Source organism: Erinaceus europaeus, chromosome 13 (genome assembly GCF_950295315.1).
Source record: "Erinaceus europaeus chromosome 13, mEriEur2.1, whole genome shotgun sequence".
Taxonomy (NCBI): domain Eukaryota; kingdom Metazoa; phylum Chordata; class Mammalia; order Eulipotyphla; family Erinaceidae; genus Erinaceus; species Erinaceus europaeus.
The window spans coordinates 32,968,239-32,990,587 of record NC_080174.1 but is presented as its reverse complement, the minus strand read 5'-3'; the positions used below and the strand labels follow the sequence as shown (position 1 = coordinate 32,990,587).

Genomic DNA, 22,349 nt, shown 5'->3' with positions numbered 1-22,349 from the left:
TGATTTCATTTTTTCTCTAAGGAATAGCTTGTTAGCCAGATAAGATCTCACTCAGAACTGGTTTTAAGCTTTCTGAGAGTAGAGGGAAAAAAGCTGGATCTTTTTTGGCTGACTAGTTTTAAGATAATGCCAAATCAAGAGCCCACAGTTCTTTAACTAATTGTAAATGTTCTCATTTTTTTTTTTTTTCTACTAATTTTCTAAGGGAAGCTGTTTTTCGTGCTAGTTGAGTTTTAGCCTTGGTGGTTTAATCAGTATTATTGGCCAAGTCAAGGACCAGAGCACAAAACGGAGGGGCGGTGGTGTAGGGAGGCAGTCTGGACAAGGAAGAGCGTAGGGGTTAGGGCTAGCCAGTTTGAGCCTGGCTCCGAGTAATAGGGAAAGCCAAAACCAGGTTTGATTTGGATGGTTTAGTCTTAGCTTTAGGGATTGGGCTTTTTGGTGAGGCTAAAAATGTAAGCTCTTCTGTAACTGCAGCTATTTCTTTCATTAATTGAAGCTGCTCTCTCCGGTCAGCAAGGACCTTGCGGAGGGTGGAAATTCCTGTAAGGGCTCCTGAGCGTGCCCACCTGACAGAGGGATTGTCAAGGAGAGGGTCAGGCTGGAGAGTGGGAGCATGGATATAGGGAGGGGAACTAAAGGGAGGAGGATACCAATCGGGATTGTAGTATCTGGCAGCCTCTTTTTCTAGCAAAGCCTCATTCTCTGTGGGAGAGGGAGGGTTTTGTAAAACTGGATAGAGGTGGGGGAAAGAATGCTGGGTTTCATTCTCATGTGAATTAGCAGTAGGAGAGTCAATGGAGGGAACTTTAGTAAGTGCAGTGGGACCTGTAGGGAGGGGAATAGGGCTTTTACTTTCATCAGGTGCTGGGAGGCTTTTATTTTGACTGGGTACTGGGGGATCAAGATCAATAACCACAGAAGGGCATGGAGATGGGGTCTTTGTCCTGGACTGCGGACGAGAAAGTTGCCGGAGGACCTTTTCACCCTCTGTAATAAGGTTTTTAATATCAGGGTGATTATTATAGATTTTTAAGATATAATTAATTAAATTCTAGTAACAAAAGGCAGAAACAGGTACACGTTCAGGACCAAAAGACTGATAGTGATCAAGTGATCATTAAGACAATCAACAATTCTCCAACGTTTCTCATTTATAGTGCCTTCCTGGGGGAACCAGGGGCAAATATTTTTAATATAGTCTAAAAACTTCTTTAATTCTTTCTTTTTTTAACCCTATTTCTTCGTGTCTTGAGTGACTCCTTGAGTCCTTTAATGAATAAATAGTTTGCTGAATTCATGTCCCATGGTTTTGCTTACCTCAGCTGCTGTGACACTCTTCCCCAGATGCCACTCACGGGCAGGTATTTCCGTGGCGATCTCTGCGAGTCTTTGCGTTACCCCCCTCGGGCTGCGGTGACTCTGTGAATTCGGGTAGGCCTACCCTCTCTATCAGCGGAGTTTCTAGGTCCAGAAGGCTTCTTCGCCCCACGCTCGGGCGCCAGAATGCCCCGGCCAGCAGGGCGGTGAGCAGGGGCTAGCAACCCAATGAGACCTGAAATGATAGGGACAAGAGACGCGAAGAATGAGAGCAAGTCAAGTTTCTGATCAAGCTCTAAATTTTATTGTGAACACAGGCATTATAAGGCTTTGGGGAAGGAGGGGGAAGTGCTGGAGGAGGGGAAGGGGGAGCAAACTTCAAAGAGGAATGTTCCTTGCAACAAATGGCAGGAACCAAACTGTGTGTTGACTCACTTGATTACTGATAAATGGTTTACCTAAGGGGAAATGGCCTGCCCAGGGGGGAATTAACATTTGTCTTGAGGGGTTCCATTGTCTCAAAGCTTATCATCTATAAAGCAGAGAAATGGCTCCTGGCACCCTACTATGATTGTGTTGCTGTTAATATATTGCTGTAGCTCTTTCAGTAGAAGTTTGATGTATTTAGATGGCTTCTCATTGGGTGCATAGATGTTAATAATTGTTAAGTCCTCTTGATTGACTGATCCTCTGAGCATTAAGTTGTGTCCATTCCTATCTTTTTTAATCTTATCTATTTTAAAGTTTATCATGTCAGATATGAGAATAGCTGTTCCTGCCCTTTTTTGTGAGCCATTGGCTTGTATGATAGTTTTCCATCCTTTCACTTTAAGTCTGTGTTTGTCTTGTTGAGTTAGGTGGGTTTCCTGTAGACAGCATATTGTTGGGTTGTATTTTCTGATCCATCTTCCTACTCTGTTTCTTTTAATAGGTGAATTCAGGCCATTGACTTTCGGGGTGTCTCCCTCCTTCTCCGGCAGGGTGTCCTCCAGGGGAAAGGTAACGGGCTGGTTCTTTCTCGCTCACGACAGGAGTGACACGAAGTAAAAGACACCAGGGGACTCTTAGTGTGAATCTAGAATCTGAGTCCTTAGAGTCCCAGAATCCTAGAGTCCGTTTATTAGCAAAATTGACATGAGTTAAATAGAAAAGCAATGGAGGTAATTATTGTTGCAATATGACAGAAATTACAGGTTTTTTAACAGTCAGCATGCCCCTAAGGTAGGGGTTGGTATGACAGGAATTCATGAGATACAAGACAGTTATTTTCCATAACACAAGCAACTTAATTATCCAAAGGTATTCGAGAGAAGCATAGGAGTTAAACCCGTAGGATGAGACAGAGAGAAGATGGATATCAAAAGGCCATATAGTTTGGCATTTCTCTTGTCTGGGGTCTGAGGTGTGTGATGAAGTGTGTGATAAGGTGTGTTCTTCTGTGATCAGAAGGTGACTTTGAATGAGTGAATCTGTGGCCATGTGGCCTACAGTTAATGGAGGGAAATACTGTGGGCCTGAGAGTCAAGAAGGAAAATACTGTGGGCCTGAGAGTCAAGAAGGAAAGAACCAAGTCTGAGTTTCCCCCCTTATGCTCACCTCGGTTGAGAGAGACTTATCGAGAGGTTATCTTCTCAGACCTCCATCCAAAGATGGGGGTGGTTCTCCCTAAGCTCTATCAGGCTTACACATGTTCCCAACAATTGACATTTATAAAAAAATTTTTTAAAAGGAAGACATATGTGCTGATGAAGAGCACATAACTCCCAGAGACTGGGTTGGGTGATAGGTTTTGATTACAAAGGGCATAGGGAAGATGAGGGAGATTGCAGAGACACCACACCAGGTTTGCATGCCTGAAGCTCCAAGATGTCCCAAATTCAGTTCCCAGCATCAGTTTACACCAGTGCTGATCAGTGCTCTGGTTTCTCTATCATTAAAATAAGCATTTCACACACACACACACACACACACACACACACACACACACACACACACACACACATGATCCAGAGTGTCCCCATAAATAGGACCCCAGTTCCTTTCTTGGAGAGAGCCTTAGTTAGATAGCACTCCTGGTCTGTCCTGCTGTTACATCTGCTGAGATCTTTTAGTGATACTGTCACTCCTCCTCTGGTAGAACAAGATAAGCTTGTCTCCTTGTAGACCAGAAGCCTGCCTCAATGACAGGCAAGTCTCTTCTCTTACAGGGACCCCAAAGAGAGGTGAAGTGTTTTTTCTTCCACATCTCCAAGAGGAAAAGAAGGCAGGACCTGTGAGAACACACACCACACACACACACACACACACACACACACACACACACACTATGCTCTCAGAGAGTTGAGTCCTAGGCAGAGGAAATTCTTCAGTCTTCTTAACACTTAATGAAGGTTAAGTGGGCCATTACGCACTCTCTACCCTCACTGCCCACAGACTGGGAGTACCTTGTGGCGCAGAAAAGTAACATGCAAGAGAGTAGGCATATACTCTCCCTCTTAGGATCCTTCACCTAATGGGTGTTTCATATATATACATATACATAATTTCATTGAGAGGTTAATAGTCTATGCTATAGTTGCTAACACATCAGTTTAATTTCTCACCTCCCCATAATACCTGTCTACAGAACATTCTCACACCCAAAGATGGATTTGTCCACCAAACATCTGTCTTAGCCATAAAGTATATACAGGTAAATACAAATGAGATTGCATTTTCCCTGTTCACAAAATAAATAATTTTTAAAAAGAGAGAGACCTTCCTCCCTTCACTTTTCTCTTTCTTTAATTTTTTTTTAATTGCCAGGGACAGGTGGTAGCCGGAGAGTACTGCCCAGAAAATAGGAGTGATTACAGGTGTGGCTTTGAAAGGTGGGGGTGGGGACTGGGTTTTAAAAGCAAGACCCAGGCATTGCACTCTGTGTGTCCCGACAATCATGTGATTGGTAACTCTCTCTCTCTCTCTCCCTCTCTCTCCCTCTTTCCCTTTCTCCCTCTCTCCCTCTTTCTCTCATGTTCTAACATGGAAATGCTCTCTATTTTCCTGAATAAAGTTTAAAGTACCTGAAAATCATGCTCTCTCTTCAATTCTTTGTTGAGCTGACATGTAACAAAACTTTCAGAATAGGGGGAAGCAAATGTCAGCCTCCGCTTTGCCACCTTTCCCTATAACACCACCAGGGTTATCCCTGGGGCTCAGTAATGTCAGCAGTATGACTCCACTGTTCCTGGCATTTGTTTTTGTTTGTTTTGAGAGAGGAGAATCTGCAAGAGGGAAACAGTGGCTCAAACCCCACTTCCTTTTTCTTAGAGCATTTCCTTGAGGAAACTTGTATTTGTAAATCCTTGTCACTCTGATATGTACACAAATCTTTTTTAACTGCAAAAAGAGCCTCTTGCCTGCCTTACAACCAGATTGTTTTTTCCTAGGACCTGGGAGTTTCTCTTTGAAATGTCAGCATTGAGGAGGATAACTCTCGTATCTTCCTATTGCCAAAAGAATTTAGCCTTGTTCCAAGTTTTAGTTGCCTCCTAGTTATAGGATCGGAAAGTTTTCAGGTAAATAGCTAATAACTAACATAGGTAGCCATGCCAATTACCATGTGAATTTAGGATGAATATGAAAGAAGGGGAAGACCAGGTGGTGGTACACCTGGTTACATGCACATAGTACAAAGCACAAGGGCCCATGCAAGGATCCACTCAAGGATCCTGGTTCGAGCCTCGGCTCCACAATTGCAGCAGGATCACTTCTCAAGAGGTGAAGCAGATCTGCAGGTGTCTTTCTCTCTCCCTCTCTTCTCCCTTTCCTCTCTCAATTTCTATCTGTCCTGTCCAATAAAATGGAACAAATGGCCACTAGAAGCAGTGGACTCATAGTTCCAGCACTGAACCCCAGCAATAACCCTGGAGGCAAAAAAAAAAATGAAAGAAGGGATAACAAATGGTACTGCCAAGACCTCTTCTATGAGGACTTGTTATTTATCTTGAGAACATGTATTTAATGGGTAGTACATGCTAGGCTAAATAAAAGGGTAAGATTTATTTCTACTTTGCTATCACAGATTTCCTGTCATGTGTATAGCTATGGCTTATGCATGGGTAGCCAGATGCCAGGACCATGAGGTCCAAACATTTCTGGGTTCTGAGAAAGTAACTTTAGTCATTTCATAGTTTAATCTCAAGAGTCTAGAGGGATACCTCCAGATGTAGAATGTCAGGTATGCCCTCAGCAGAACTCTTAGCAGAGTGTTTATTGACAAAATCACTTCATATCAAAAGGAACAGAAAGATCAAAGATGCTTTCAGCTAACGCAATCCAAGAGCAACAGTCAAAGTACAAATGACTTTCAAGGTGTGGGAGATACCAAGAATGTGTTAAATTTTGCTTACAATGTTCTTTGTCTGAATGTCATTAGTTGTAATTCTCTGATGCCTCAAGAAATATTCAGGTCATTCTATTAGCACAAACCCTAAACTTTTCAGGGAAGTAGCCAGAGGTCAAACTTACAGATAAGCATTTTGCATAATTTAAAGGCCTGTGGGCAGCCATTATAGCTATATACTCTTCATACTTCTGCCTTAAAGTGAAGGGAATTGTGACAAAAAGGAGTGCCTAAAGCTTTATTTATTGGGCACCTGTTAACAATCAACTAGATGTGTTCTGTTAACATGGAGCCTTTAGGTAAAATCAATAATAGAATTTCTTCTAACAACAAATATAAAGAAATCTGGGATCAGAAAACTTTAACACATAGCAGTCTAACTCAATGCATATTCAATAATAAAAACTCTTTTCTACATGGGTAGAGAAGGATTCTTTCTGGGTTGGCAGAATTTTTTTTCTGTACCCCAGCAGGTGTTTATGCCTCCATACATTGTTATAAGTTATCACAGGGGGGCTAAGAGATAACTCACCAGATAGGGTGCATGCCTGGACAGAAGCATGGCCCAGATTTGTACCCCAATACCATATGAGAGTGCCATGACACCAAGAGAAACTTGTGTGCTATGATAATTCTCTCTCTTTAATAAATAAACATTTTAATTAACATAAAAGAAAAAAGTTAAAGAAAAAAGTGATGCTGGGTTAAGTTTGCAGAAGAGGAAAAACATTACAGTGATAATTGGCATGGAGGTTTGGGTTCTTTTTATTATATTTTTTTATTATCTTAGGGGCTTCACTACTCTGAGTTAACTTTTTCGGACAGAGAGAGTCAGAGACCAAGGGAGAAATGGGAGGCACCAGATCACTGAAGCTCAGCACCAAAATTTCTTCTAATGTAATGGGGGCTGAACTACAACCTGAGCTGTGTGCATAAAAAAGCAGGTGTAGTATCCAAGTAAGTCATGTGCTCTCCCAGAGGCTTGGGTTCTAAATTAAGGGATTGGGTCAAATGAAGACAAACTGTTGTTTCTCCATTTGAGCACCAAATTTAAGATCATATTGGGCAAAAGCATCAATCCTCAAACAACAAAACCACTTTGCACAGCCTGGTGTCCTTCCCCAATAGACCTTAGTGTCACATCTTATGCAAAGTTTCAGGAAGCAAAATAATTAGTCTCTCCCTCTTATAAATTTTCACTGGGACAGGTAAATTTATACACATTAAATGTGACTACCATATGACGTTATTAAGCCAAATTCACAGCTACCAACATTCACTCTGGTGTTACAAGCCAAAGGAAGATTTACCATGAGGGTTCTTTTTCTTTCTCTTTCTTTCTTCCTTTATTTTCATTGACACCAGAGTTATCATTGGTGCTCAGTGCCTGCACAATGAATCCACTGCTCCTGGTGGGCATTTTTCCTTTTCCCTTATTATTATTTTTATTGGATAGGACAGAGAGAAATTAAGAGGGGAGAAGATAGAGAGGGAGAGAGAGACACCAGCAGACCTGCTTTATTGCTTGTGAGGCTTCCTCCCTGAAGGTGGAGATTGGGGCCTCAAACCTGGGTCCTCAAGCTTGGTATGTGTGTGCTCAACAAGGTGTGCCACCACCAGGCACTATTATTACTTCTCCTCCTCCACCTCCTTCTCCTTCTTTTTTTTTTTTTTTTTTTTTTTTTTTTGCAGTGCCAGGGATTGAGTCCAGGATCCCGTACTTGTATGATACTACTGAGCCTCCTCCCAATCCAATCTTCATTCTGTATTTTCAGAGAAAGGGAGAGAGAAACATGGAAGTATTACTCTATTCAGAATTCTTTTGGTGCTGATCTTGGTGTTCCCACATGTTGGGGCCTGAGGTAAGATAAAGCATGTGCCCTACCATTTGAGGTTTCTTACTTGCACAAATTCCTGAAAGGATTAACCGGGTTTTTGAAATTTTATATTTTAATTTTATAGACAAGTTGAGTAGTTTAGTTGTATCTAGCAACACAATTCTGAAATTCTAGTCTTTAGTACCTCAGAATTTGATCCTTCTTAGAAATAAGGTGTTTACAAAGGTCATCAAGTTAAAACTAGGCCTTCAGAGAGCAGGAAATAATAGCTTACCTGGATAGTGTGTCAAGAGAAGAATCATTCCTTGCCTTGATAACTCTCATTCCTAGGCTTGTTCTGATTTCTGCCTCTGTCTTCACATGACTGTCTTCCCTTTGTGTCTGTGTCTACACAGTGTCCCCTCTCCAAATGCCCTTCTTATATCTAAACACTTGTCATATAGGACCCACTCCAACAATCTTGAGTTAACTTGGTCACATCTGCAAAGATCCTACTTCCAAATAAAGTCATATTCACAAATACCAGGGGCTAGAACTTCAATTGAATTTTTTGTTGTGTGGAGACACAGCCAAACCCATAACGCCCACTCTAACCTCTGGAGGCATTCTAAACTTAAGAAAAACACAAGCTTTTCTGACTTGGGGATTTGGCTCTTCTATGTCTTCCCTTTTCACGGAGCTATGGAGGTTCTTGGTTTTTTCTTTTTTAATTTATTTATGTCAGGATTAGGAATATTCAAGCATTCAGTTAAGTGTCCCTTGCATATACCAGATGAATAAAACATGGGCCCTTCAACACAAGGGCTGAAAACTCAGATTCCTGAATACATACCTGAACAAATATGTTGCGACTTATGCCCAGACTTAGAATAGAATAATATTAATGTATAAGGAGTGTGAACTTAGAATAATATTGAAGTGTGTACTTGAAATAATATGGATATATAAGAAGTGTGTACTTAGAATAAATATAAGAAGGGAGTCGGGCTGTAGCGCAGCGGGTTAAGTGCAGGTGGCACAAAGCACAAGGACCAGCATAAGGATCCTGGTTCGAACCCCGGCTCCCCACCTGCAGGGGAGTCGCTTCACAGGCGGTGAAGCAGGTCTGCAGGTGTCTATCTTTCTCTCCTCCTCTCTGTCTTCCCCTCCTCTCTCCATTTCTCTCTGTCCTATCCAACAACAACAACAATAATAACTACAACAATAAAACAACAAGGGCAACAAAAGGGAATAAATAAATAAAATAAATATTTTTTAAAAAGAAGAAAAAAGAATATATATAAGAAGTGTGAGAATATTAAGTACGAAAGTATTTCTTTGAGTTTGGAATGTTTAAATAAATTGGAAATATCAAGATAAATTGTTTAAGTTTAGAGTGTTGAAATATTTGTTAGAGTTAAAGTGAATATTCAGGTGTGAGAATATTATTTTGAGTTTGAAATGTTAAAATAAGTCAGAAATGTTAAAATAACTTATTTGAGTGCTGAAACATTGTTAAAATTAAAGTGCTAAAATACTTCTTGAGTTTAAAGTGACAAAGTAGAGTGAAAGATAAACCTTAGAACCCGGCTCCCAAGTCCTGCAGGCCTGCATGAGATAAAGACCTGTGCAGAGCAAGCCTTGCATCTGTGTAGCCTGATAAAGTTTAGACCTACGTGTCAGGAAGACCCCAATCTTCATTGGCTGGAAGTGATCTAATCTATACCCCAGCCTATCTCAGGGATAAAAAAACCCAGGACTTTTGAGCATGGTTGGCAACTTTTGAATTTCATGCTAGTCTGTAAATTCAGAAGCCCCCATCTGGCATATCCCGTGGTAATCAACACACCGACAGTCACGGAAGTGTCTGCAGATTCCCAGACCAAACCCAGAAAAGGAACTTGGACCAGGACCCCGACCAGAACTGGACCAGAACCAGGACCATCAGAATCTCTTATGTTTGAGGCTCTAAGGTCCCAAGTTCAATACCCAGCACCACCATAAGCCAGAGCTGAGCAGTGCTCTAGTAAAACATAAAAAAATAAAAACACCGATGGAACACTCCATGTTTACTCTTCATATGGCTTTGAAAAATCAAGTCCAGCAGCAAGGAAAACAAGAACAGACAAATAGGATTATGTAAAACTTATAAGCTTTTGCACCAACGAAGGAACCATCACCAAAACAGCAAGACACCTATGGAGTGGAAAGAGATATTTGCATGCCATATATCATGCAAACAGCTAGTAACCAAAAAATATATAAAGAGTTCACAAAATTCAGCCACAAAAAGCCAAAACATTTTTACAAAAGTAAAAAATGGAGAATAGACATGAACAGAATAATTTTTGTTTATTTCCAGAGGATGTTTTACTTTATTTATATCAAATAATATTTTTTAAATTTTTTATTATCTTTATTTATGTATTGGATAGAGACAGCCAGAAATCAAGAGGGAAGGGAATGACAGAGAGGGAGAGACACTGTAGCACTGCTTTACTACTTGCAAAACTTTCCCCCTGCAGGTGGAGACCAGGGGCTTGCACCTGGGACCTTGCACAATGTAACATGTGCAATCAACACAATTGCACGAATCAGTGGGGATTAAACCAGTGCCCTATAGGCAGGGCGGGTCCCAGGTAAAACAGTGATTATGTAAATAGACCACAGCATTAAGCAATGTAACAGAAGGGGTCTTAGAAGCAGAATTAGAAGCAGACCAACAGAGAAAGAGCTGGGTTAGTGCTGAGAGTGATATGTAGATAACCTATCATGGAAAGATGAAAAATTGCATTCATGGCTTGTAAAATCATTACTTCCCTAACATTTTCTTAAATTTGTTTTAAATCATCCTCTGTGTCTGTCCTTTCCCTACATAGTAAATCTCTCTCATATACTAAATCTCTTTTACAAAAGTATAATTCAGGGACCAGGCTGTGGTGCACCTGGTTGAGCTCCCACATTACCACGAATGAGGACCCAGGTTTGAGCCCCCACTCCCTACTTATAGAGGGGATACTTCATGAACAGTGAAGTAGGTCTAGATCTTTTTTCTCCATCTCTATCTCTTCTTCCTTATAATTTCTCTCTGTCATATCAAATAAAATAGAGAGAAAAAAGGTGAGAAAGGGAATGGTTAATGGGAGTGGTGGATTCAGGCACCAAGCCCAAGTGATAACCCTGGTAGCAACTAAAAAAAGGAAAAAGTAATTCTGACTCAGTTTTCCAAGTTCTTCTTTTATCTGCTATTTTCCCCAAAATAGCCTAAAATAACCCAAAGAGACACCAGGCAGGAAAATTTTGTTCCCCATGTCTCTTTATTTTTGATAAATCGACTTAATCTTGATTCTGAACCCTTCTTACTGAACAGATAGTATGGGGTAGGAAAAGTAATCTCCCTCTATCTTTATGAGTTCTTAGTTGAGAACCCTTACAATAAAAGATATTAGAGAGAAAGCAAGTAGAAATTGGTTAAGGCGTATATTTCATATGAACCTAAGAGAGACCCAGAGAAACTGAGTAATTCCCAGATATGACTCAAGCCACCAACAGAAATAGCATCTTCAGCTAATGACAAATAGATGGAGGGTGGGTGGGAAAAAGAAACTAATTATGTAAGGCTAGAAGGGAAAGCACAGTAAAGAGAAAAGTTTTCTATGAGATTGAAATCTATACTTTTCCCTTTGAAAAGTTGCCTGTAATTTGGAGTCATCCCTCTTCTCAAAATACAGAGAAGAAGCCATCCTTGCAAATGAAAATTTTACATTTCCCTTATAGAAGAGCAATTTCTCTGCTGTCAGTTTTTCCCATGCTTGTTGTTTCTCACAATCAGCACAAAATAATCCTTTTTCCCAAGAGGCAAATTTGGGGTAACATATTCTGCTGCCATACAACAGGAAATTCCAACTCTGACATTCTTAGGGCATCTTGTCCCCACTTAGACACTTAAGTTTGATATATTGATTGTGGGGCCTCTGACATGGGTTGTGGTGGGAGTGGTATGTAGATAACCTGTCATAGAATGATGTGGTAACTGCCTTGTAAACCACTACTTCCCTAATAAAATAATTTAAAAAAATTTGTTTTACATACATCTCCAAGAGAAGAATGAGGGCAACTGACCCTCTCTTCTCATTGCTCATACTCACCTGTGACGCAAGACAGTCTTGTATCTCTGCTGATACTTGGTGGCACTATGGAAAAAGAGCATATCTATTTCATTTTATTTAATTATTTACTTATTGGCAATGCTGAGGGCTCATGTTGTGCTATTTTACCATTCAAGAACACCTTTTCATTCAGATAAACACACAGTGAGAAAGAGAAAGAGATAGGGAGAAGGGGCTGGCTGGTGGCCCATCTGGTTAAGCACACACATTATCATGCTTGAGGACCGGGGTTTAAACCTCAGATCCCCACCTTATGTGGGGCAGCTTCACAGCGATGAGGCAAATGTGCAGATGTCTCTCTTTCTCCTTCCATACCTATAATTCCCTCCTCTCTCAATTTCTATCTGCCTTATCATATTAAAGAGAAGAGAAGAGAATATTAGAGAAGAGAAATGAAAAGAAAAAACAGCTACAAGGCCATCAAGTGTAGGCACTGAGTCTCAGTGATAACCCTGGTGGCAAAAAAATATATAAATTAAAAAGCAGGAAGAGATACGGAAAGAGGGAGATACACTAAAGTAGTGGGCTGATGCTATAGCACCTCCCATATGGTACCATGTCTCAAACCTAGACTGTGCATATTCCAGGCCCATGTCCTATCTGGCCCAAGAGTATATTTTATTTTTATTTATTTCAGACAGAGACAGAGAGGCAGTGGAGACACAGACACACACACACAGACACACACACACACAGACACACACACACACAGTGAGAGTGAGAGAGAGAGAGTGGGGGAGAGAGAGAGAGACACAACACCATAGATTCTTCTTTCAGTACAGTGGTGACCAGGTTTGAACCTAGGTCATGGTCACACACATGGAAAATCAGTGCACTATCCAAGTGAGCAATTCCCCTGGATCAAGACCATTTTTTTTATTGCCCCAGGGTTATTACAAAGGCTTAGTACCTACACTTGAATCCACCACTCCTAGCAGCCATTTTCTCTCTCTCTCTTTTTTTTCTTTTTCTTTTCTTCTTTGACAGGACAGATAGAAATTGAGATGGGGGAGTCTGGTGGTAGCTCAGCGGGTTGAGCGCACGTGGCTCGAAGCTGCAAGGATCCTAAGGATCCAGGTTCGATCCCCTGGCTCCCCACCTGTAGGGAAGTCACTTCACAGGTGGTGAAGTAGGTCTGCAGGTGTCTTTCTCTCCCCCTCTCTATCTTCCCCTCCTCTTTCCATTTCTCTCTGTCCTGTCTAACAACGACGACATCAATAACAACAACAATAAAAAACAAGGGCATTAAGTGCAGGTGGCGCAAAGCACAAGGACTGGCATAAGGATCCTGGTTCAAGCCCCTGGCTCCCCACTTGCAGGGGAGTCGCTTCACAAGTGGTGAAGCAGGTCTGCAGTTGTCTATCTTTCTCTCCTCCTCTCTGTCTTCCCCTCTTCTCTCCATTTCTCTTTGTCCTACCCAACAACAACGACATCAATAATAACTACAACTTCTTCTAGCGTTTGCCCTTCTTCCGTAGCCAGTCAACAGCGTCAGGTTGAGCCTGATGTAAAGTTTAGAGACCTCCTTTGAATCTGGAGAGGTAGCAGTCGTTGACTATGTGGGTCATAGTCTGTCTGTGGCCGCAGGGGCAGTTCGGGTCGTCTCTGGCTCCCCAGCGATGGAACATAGCGGCGCACCGGCCATGGCCTGTTCGATAGCGATTGAGGAGGGCCCAATCATAACGTGCTAGGTCAAAGCCAGGTTGACGTTTGCAGGGGTCTGTAATGAGGTGTTTGTTCTTTACCTCAGCTGACTGCCAACTCTGTTTCCAAGAGTCTGGAACAGAGAAGTTCAGTGTAGGCGTAGGGGACCAGATTGGGTGACGAGACGTCAAGCGTTGGACAGGGTGGGCGAAGATATCCGCGTATATTGGCAGGTCCGGTCAAGTGTAGACGTGGGAAATGAACTTAGATGATGCCGCATCCCGACGAATATCTGGTGGGGCGATGTTGCTAAGAACTGGCAGCCATGGAACCAGGGTGGAACGGATGGTTCCAGAAATTATCCTCATGGAGGAATATAATTTGGAATCGACCAAGTGGACATGGGGGCTACGGAACCATACTGGGGCACAGTATTCTGCAGTGGAATAGCATAATGCCAGAGAGGATGATCGTAGTGTGGAAGCGCTCGCGCCCCATGAGGAGCTGGCCAGTCTTGCAATGATGTTATTCCTCGCGCCCACCTTTGCTGCAGTAAAACAACAATGGCAACAAAAGGGAATAAGTAAATAAATAAATATTTTTAAAAACAAGGGCAACAAAAGGGAAAATAAATAAATATAAACCAAAAATTTTAAAAAAGAAATTGAGACAGTAGGGAAGATAGAGAGAGATAGACAGATAGACAGAAAGGCACCTGCAGCATTTACTCCACTGCTCATGAAGCTTCCTCCCTGCAGGTGGAGACCAGGAGCTTGAACCTTGGTCCTTGCTCATGGTAATGTATGAGCTCAATTGAGTGCACCACTTCCTAGCACCCCCCCAAGAGCATATTTAACTTAAAAATATGCTTTAACTTTAGTATTTGTTTACTTTATTTTAATTGGAGAGATATGAGATAAATACTGGAGCACTGCTCAGCTCTGGCTTATGCTAATGTTGGGGATTGAACTTGGGAGACTGGAACCTCAGGCATTAAAGTCTTTTGCAGAACTACAGTGCTGTCTCCCCAGCCCTAAGAGCATATTTAAAGCCCTGCTGCTCACAATTAGACAGCAAGGTCTTCTCTTGTGGATATAACTGCAGCCATTCTTCTTCAAGGACAGAGCAGGGCTTAGGTACCCAAACTCTGGAGTCTAGATCAGTATCCAATACCTCCCTTCACTGAGAAGACAGAAACCAAAGGGGTGATTAAATAAGTTCATGTGGTTGAACATTGTCTTGAGAAGTTACATTTTTCAGGACTCAATGACATAATAATGGACTAGCAAAGAAGGGAAGCATCAAAGATGATTCAAGTCTTCTTGTTCTAAGCTGAGGGACTACAAATTTCTCAACAGCTCCAAAAGCTCTAAGCCTTTCATTTCAAGCATAACAAATAGTATTGAAAATGTGCACACTGAATGATTTCTCCCAAACAGTTGGCTATAGCTACATTAAAAACTAAAGATAAGTTCTTTCTATTCCTTATTTCATTGAATTCTTACAACATCCATAAGAGGGATGCTATTATTATCTACTTTGTATTACTTTTTAATTTTTTATATACAATGTAGTTCTGAAGGTGGCACACATGAACCATCCAGTAAATGTTGGTAATAACTGATAGAATTTTTATAAATATTATTGGAAGATATAACAGACATTATTCTTGTCGGCAGAGATTAGCTACAAATCTAATAATCAGTGCCATTAAAACAATATATTTAAATCTGAAATAAATAACCACAAATGTTCTACATATGAAAACTGAATCATGTAGGGCCACTAGAGGGAGCTAGAAACCAAGTAATTCCTCCTCAGTTGTTTTGGTGGCAAAGAAAGCAGGTCATTGAGTCAGGTTCATTTAAGTAATTTAATACATTTAAGTAATTTAATACTTCACTTGCATGCCTTTTCCAAAGGGAATTTGCTTGCAGCTTCCAAATTCATAACAGAGATCAGCCTAACCTACAGGATGATTAACAGTGGCTAGCAGGATGTCTCTGCTGGTGAGATTTATATATCTTTTCTGGGAAGTATGAAGATTGAAATGAAACATAAACAACTGCTTTCTAAACATTGCGCTCAAGGCATAGAAGCTTAGATAAAAATAACTATCTGCTTCTATGTATCATAAGACATGTATTCCTGCTACTTGGTTATGTGGAAGATCCTCTGCCCTGCCATTTGAGAATAATCAATCTTTCTGTGGGAATCATGTTCAGAGAGTCTCTAATTTGAACTAATAAGAGTTTTGTAAGATTAAAATTGTTGTCTTTTAAAATATATTTATTTTATGGAGAAAAAGGAAGAGGGAGAGGGTAAGAGAGAGGGATAGGATATGTGCCAAAGCATCACTCTGGCACATGTGATTCTGGAGATCAAACTTGGGGCCTGTTTCTAAGTCCAGAACTGTGTCACCTCTTGTACAAAAGAGGAAGCAGACTTAGAGAGTTCAGTAACTTGTTTGAGGCCCAGGAGCCAGGAAACTGGAGATCTGGCTAATAGATGGTGTTTGTGGGACCACTTGCAAAGAGGAAGTCTCTGTTTTCATTCAGACTCAGCCACCCAAGCAGATTAGGCATTGGGAAGAACAAGACACCCTCCAAACACTGGGGGTTTGGTTTTTCCATGGCTAGATGCCAGGATAGCCTGAAGGTGCTTCCTACTGAGCTAGTGCTCTTTGGGTTGGAAAGAACTCAACTGGAGCCGATCTAGGCTGCTGCGTGGGAGAGGGATCAGGAACTCGTGCCACACTAACTTCGCAGGAGATACACTCTGGAACCCTTGGAGCCGGAAAGCAATTTCCAAGTGTCTTTAATCAGAAGAGCAGCTGTTTTTATACTCTCCAAGAAGGAAGGGTGGAAACAGGATGTGACATAGAGAGGGTGGAGCAAAAAGTGACTGGTGGAAGATCAGGGTGTGACAAGGAGAGGGGGAGGAGCAGGTGAGAATTCCACCACTGAACCACCAATGCCCTGGAGGGAAGGTGGTGCTTTATGTAAATGTAAAAGTGATTTATGTAAATAGACCGCAGCTGTGAATGGGATCAAATTAATCTCATACAGACATACTGGTGTTTAAGCTGGGGGGAGCTGGCATACTATCCAACAGCTAGAGCTTTGAACTGGAAAACTTGAGGTCCTGAGTTGGATTCCAGCCATCCTAAGTGTCAGGGTGGTGCTCTCATGCTCCCTCTCCTCTCTTTCATGTTAATAAATAAATGGATCTTAAAGGAAACAAATGTTCCTATGATTCCCTTCCCTCTTTTCTTTTTTTGCCTCCAGGATTATTGCTGGGGCTTGGGTGGCTTGGGTACCAAATCCATTGCTCCTGGTTGCCATTTTTTTTTTTCATATTTTATTGGATAGGACAGAGAAAAATTGAGAAAGGAGGGGGAAATAGACACCTGCAGACCTGCTTCATGTGGGAACCAGTCCAAGGATCTGAGGGTCCTTGGACTTCAAATTATGTTGTGTGCTTAACCCAGTATGCCCCATCCAGCCCCTTAAACTTCAGTGCACTCAGCCTCCAAAGAGTTTGTTAAAATGCAGATTCAGATTTAGCAAGCTATTGAAGATTAGATCTAAGGGTCTGAAATTCTGTATAGTACAGTTTTGCAAGTGATGTTCCCATCACTACTGATATTCTTAGGTCCACATCTTTCAGACTTCTGATCATAAGAAGTTAATCACTAAAATCCACAAAAGAAAATATATCCAAAGCTTAGAAAGGGACAAACGGTCCATTTCCAACAATGCTGACATTCTGAGATATTCACTAGTGTCTATTTGAAAAGAATGCTGTTGCTTGGGGTTGATCTATACTAGACATTTAAAAAAATATTTATTTTCCCTTTTGTTGTTCTTGTTGTTTTTTATTGTTGTTGTAGTTATTGTTGTTGTTATTGATGTTGTCGTTGTTGGACAGAGAGAAATGGAGAGGGGGGGAAGACAGAGGGGGGAGAGAAAGAGAGACACCTGCAGACCTGCTTCCCTGCCTGTGAAGTGACCCCCCTGCAGGTGGGGAGCCAGGGGCTGGAACAGGGATCCTTCAGCCGGTCCTTGTGCTTCCTGTGCTTAACTACCACTCAACTCCAGACACTTTTTTAATTTATAAAATGGAAATATTGACAAGACCATAGGACAAGAGTTGTAACATTTCTACGCATTGCCCATCCACAGAGCTCTATATCCAGTCCCCTCCCTTGATAGCTTCCCTGCTCTTTATCCCTCTGGGAGTATGGACCCAGGATCATTGTGGGGTGCAGAAGGTGGAAGGTCTGGCTTCTGTAACTGCTTCCCCGCTGAACATGGGCATTGACAGGTCGATCCATACTCCCAGCCTGTCTCTCTTTCCCTAGTGGGCAGGGATCTGGGGAGGCAGGGCTCCAAGACACATGGTGGGGTCCTCTGCCCAAGGAAGTTTAGCATCATGGTATCATCTGGAACCTGGTGACTGAAAAAGAGTTAAGATATAATGCAGAGCAAATTGTTGACTAATCATGAACCGAAAAGCATGAATATTGCAGATGAAGATTGGGGTCTCCGTTTTATATTTGACATTGTTTTATGCTTCTGGGTTAATTGGAGCCAATCAGAGGGATGAAACTTGATTCTGGCTATCAACCACAAATTATGGATCTAGGTCCCCCTCAGCCACTTCTTAGGTCAATTGCTTGTGATTCTTTGTTACTAAAACACCATTTTAGAAGGCACCACCCCAGATTTCCTACCTAATATCTGATATGAAGCTGATATTTTATGTCTTTGCCCTGTGGAACCATAATCTTGACCTAATTACATGCTGGGAAGCATGCAAAGCACCTTGTTTCTCAAAGACATGACCCCTTGAATTCTCAACACTGCACACTGTAATATTCTTTCATCTCCCTGAAGACTCCACTTGCTCACCAGGATGTTATTAAACTATAATGTGTGCTTAAGATCTAAGAGATACTGTGTTTACTCTGTGTAATATCTTGCAATTCACAAAAATCATGCTCATCTATTTGTTGATTCATTTTATTCTATAAAAACTTAGTGAACATGGTAGGAAAAATAGTATTTTGTTTATTATTACTTTTTTTCCACCAGAGCACTACTCAGCTCTAGCTCATGGTGGTGGTGGGGACTGACCTTGGGACTTCAGAACCTCAGGCATGAAGATCTTTTTGCTCAACCATTGTGCTATCTCCCCACCCTGGAAAGACAGTATTTAAATAGCATTTCCCCTACTGCAGATGAAAAGATGAAGGCTGTACAAAGGTTGTGACAGATAGAAATACAGTCTTATTCTCCTTATTTGAAGCTCTATATTCTTTTCACTTCACCAGGCTGCTTTCCTACTCTTATTTATTTTTCAGTAGGGGCTTTAAGTCTATGCGGTTCCACTGCTCACAGCAGATTCTTTCTTTCCCCTTTCAGTTTCAGATAGTGACAAACAGAAAGGGAAAGGCAGAAAGCAGAGAGCAACCACAGCCATTTGTGAAACTTCTCCTTGTGCATGATTCACATGGTATCAGAAAATTGATCATGGCAGAGAGTTTGGTCTACTGGAGAAGCTATCTCTCAGCCCCTACTTCTCTTCTTCCTCCTCCTTTTCCTTCTCCTCCTCCTCCTACCCGCCCCCACCCATCAATGTTATTGCTGGGGCTCTGTGGCCATGAGAAGACTCCATTTTCAGTCATCATTTCCCCTCTTCCCTTCCCTTCCCTTCCCTTCCCTTCCCTTCCCTTCCCTTCCCTTCCCTTCCTTTCCCTTTCTTTTCTTTCTTTCATTTGATGGCACACAGAAGAATAGAGAAGAAAGTGGGAGAGAGAAAGAGCAATGCTTCACCTGCTCATGAAACTTCCCCCTTGCAGGCAGGGACCAGAGGCTTGAACCCAGGTCTTCTCACATGGTAATGTATGAGCTCTCCCCAGTGCACTACTGCTTGGCCCCTGCCCCTTATTCTTTTTTTTTCTCTTCCTTACAGTTCAATGTGCACCTGACTCTGTGAACAATAAGTGTGTCCACACCATAGGTAAAAGGAGAGGAAAAAAAGGAAGTGGGATAAACTTAGAATCAATTTACTAGGACAAATGAGGAAATGAAAGTAATAAATTCAAGCAGGTTCATGGCTAACTAGGAAAAAATTCTTAAGTTTCTGGTGACATATTTCAAAACTCCCTACTAGATTCTACAGAAAGAACTGTAACCTCAGAGATCATCAACATACTGCTAGAATTGATGCCTTCTTCTTCTAGCGTTTGCCCTTCTTCCGTAGCCAGTCAACAGCGTCAGGTTGAGCCTGATGTAAAGTTTCGAGACCTCCTTTGAATCTGGAGAGGTAGCAGTCGTTGACTATGTGGGTCATAGTCTGTCTGTAGCCGCAGGGGCAATTCGGGTCGTCTCTGGCTCCCCAGCCATGGAACATAGCGGCGCACCGGCCTTAAAGTAAGCCTTAGTTTTAGGTTCAGATACAGTGCATCCAAGCTTAGTCCATTCTATTCCATTCTTCACTGTGGGGGGGGAGTAGAAAACACACACACATGTACACACACATTAAAAAGATTAAGGCACCAAGGAGGTAGCTCAGTGGCAAAGCACATGCTTTGCATACCTGGGAACCTTGGTTCAATCTCCAGCACCATGAGTGATCCACAAAGATAAAACAAGTGAAACTCCAGGCACAGTGGAGCAGTACTTTGCTTTTGTGTCCTCTCTCAGAAATAAATAAAATAAAAATAGAAACTGTGGCTTCGTAGTAGGTCAGTTCTTAACTTGACCATATCTACTTCATTTTAAAACAAAAGTTCTGCAAGTACACCAAACAAATATTTCATCTTGTTTTCCCATGTTAAATAAAGCACCAGGCTTATGGTAAATGTTTTGTAATTGGAAAGTGTGGGTAATCATACTTACACAGTACATTTATAAGGAAATGGTAAATATTTGCAGTAAAATATGAAAATAATTGAGAAAGGAAAATGAAAACTTTGAATTTCTTGTGTCAACTGAATACGTGGAAACGTGATAATTACAAAGAGATAGGAAAAACATAGTTAAGCGCACAGTCTGCAGAGATACAAGTCCCAGTTCACAAATCTCTGATGCTCCCTGTGTGACCTTCAGTAAGTTACTTGACTTCTCTGTGCACTAGTTTCCTCTTCTGTAAAATGGAAATTTTGATAGTACCTACTTGGTAGGATTGTTTAAGAGGATTGACTGAGTTAGTATCAATACATGAAACAGGGACATATATACTGGGTCAGTGAAAACTTTCCCTGTTTGAGAATTTCTAACAGAAAGATTTCTTTATATCCTTCTTTTCTCTAGAGACAGAGGAATGTATAGCTGTAACACTGGTTTACAAGGTTATATATTCTAGGAGCTACAATTTTTTGGTATTATCTTCATTTATTTATTGGATAAAGACAGACAAAAATTGAGAAGGGACAGGGAGAGAGAGAGAGAGAGAAAGAGAGAGAGAGACCTGCAACACTGCTTCACCACACACAAAGCTTTCCCCCTGCAGGTGGGGACTGGGGGCTCAACCCAGGTCCTTGAGCACTGTAACATGTGCGCTCAACCAGGTGCTCTGTCACTCAGCCCCTAGGAGCTACAGTTTCACATCTCCTGATGAAAAGAAAGAGAATTTATGGGGTAAGCAGTGGCACAGATGGTTAAGCACATATCTTACAATGCACAAGGATCCAGGTTCAGCCCCCAGTCACCTACAGGGGGAAAGCTTCAGGAGTGGTAAAGCAGTGCTGAGTGTGTCTTTTTCACTTTCCCTATCTCCCCCTTCTTTTTTGATTTCTCTTTGTTTCTATGCAATAAACAGATAATTTTTTTTTAAAAAAAAGAAAGAAAATTTAGTCTGTTTTACTTCCAACTATATCTTCAGTTCTCAGTTTCTCCAGGAATGCTTATTAGTGTTTTCTGTGAGTGTTTGTTTGTTTGTTTGCCACTAAAGTTATCAATGAGGATTGGCACCTGCATGATTCCATAGTTTCTGATAGCCATTTTATCATTTTCCTCTCTTTTTGATAAAAGATGAGACACAAAGTGAGATAGGGAGGGAGAGAGAGGGGGAGGGGAAAGAGAGAGAGGAAGAGAGAGATAAGAGAAGACACATTCAGCACTGCTTCACTGCTTGTGATGCTTCTTCCCTGCAAGTAGGCACCAGAAGCTTGAACTAATGTTTGCACTCAACTGATTGAGTCACTACTCTGCTCGGTTAGTGTAAGTTTTGAAATGATATAATTAAAAAAATATTCTAAACTTAAAAAGTTTAATTGTGCTCATAAATCATGTTGTCACCATACTTCCAAAGGAACTTGGAAAAACAGTATAAAATTTTAAAGCCATAACTCCATCTAAAATCTACCGTTTTGTGCGGCTTGCCATTCAAATAGCTGGTCTTAGGTTAGAATAAGAACAAGCAAAAATGAAAATGATTGAAAATTAAGATTGTAGAATCACAGTGATTTGCCCCACCCACCCTTTTCTCAGTTTCTTACACTTTTTTTTTCTGCTAGAAAACTGAAGGCAGCTTTATATACTGTTGAGAAGAAAGAAAACCAGCCAGCAGTTGGACTGTACTGAACGGTTGAATGAAGCCCTTTTAGCAGCTGGAAAAATTCCATTGGCTCCAGTCACTCCTTGATTTGTAAAAAAAAAAATTCGTGACCTTCTGTCTTTTGAGTAATTCATAACCCTCAGAGAAGTTGCATCAAAGAAATGTACAAGGGGTTGATGTACAAGGGGTTGATCCATTAAAATGCTGCTTTTTTTTTTTCAATCAGCTTCAGGAGTAGGGGGTGGGGACCGAGGACTGGGTCGGGAGTGGGGGGAGAGAATTATCATTCCACAGGAGCTCTTGAGACCCGTTATCACTTTGTAGAATGAGTAACCCTTGGAGACAAGGCAACCCACTGGCTACACAGCCTGGAAACAGCTTCCAAACCAATCAGCAGCCTAGAAACAGTTTCCAGCCAATCAGCTGCCTAAAAAACAGTACCTGGGCCAA

At 41.4% G+C, this 22,349-nt stretch overlaps 1 long non-coding RNA gene across 1 annotated transcript in view; it reads left to right on the top strand.

Annotated features, from left to right (window-relative positions):
• Positions 1-22,014, top strand: part of LOC132542718 (uncharacterized) — a 28,478-nt gene extending 6,464 nt beyond the window's left edge. Inside the window, exons 2-3 of the long non-coding RNA XR_009553691.1 lie at positions 7,480-7,566; positions 21,859-22,014. This is a non-coding gene — a long non-coding RNA (uncharacterized LOC132542718). The remainder of the gene's footprint in view (positions 1-7,479; positions 7,567-21,858) is intronic.
• The last annotated feature ends 335 nt before the right edge of the window (positions 22,015-22,349 follow it).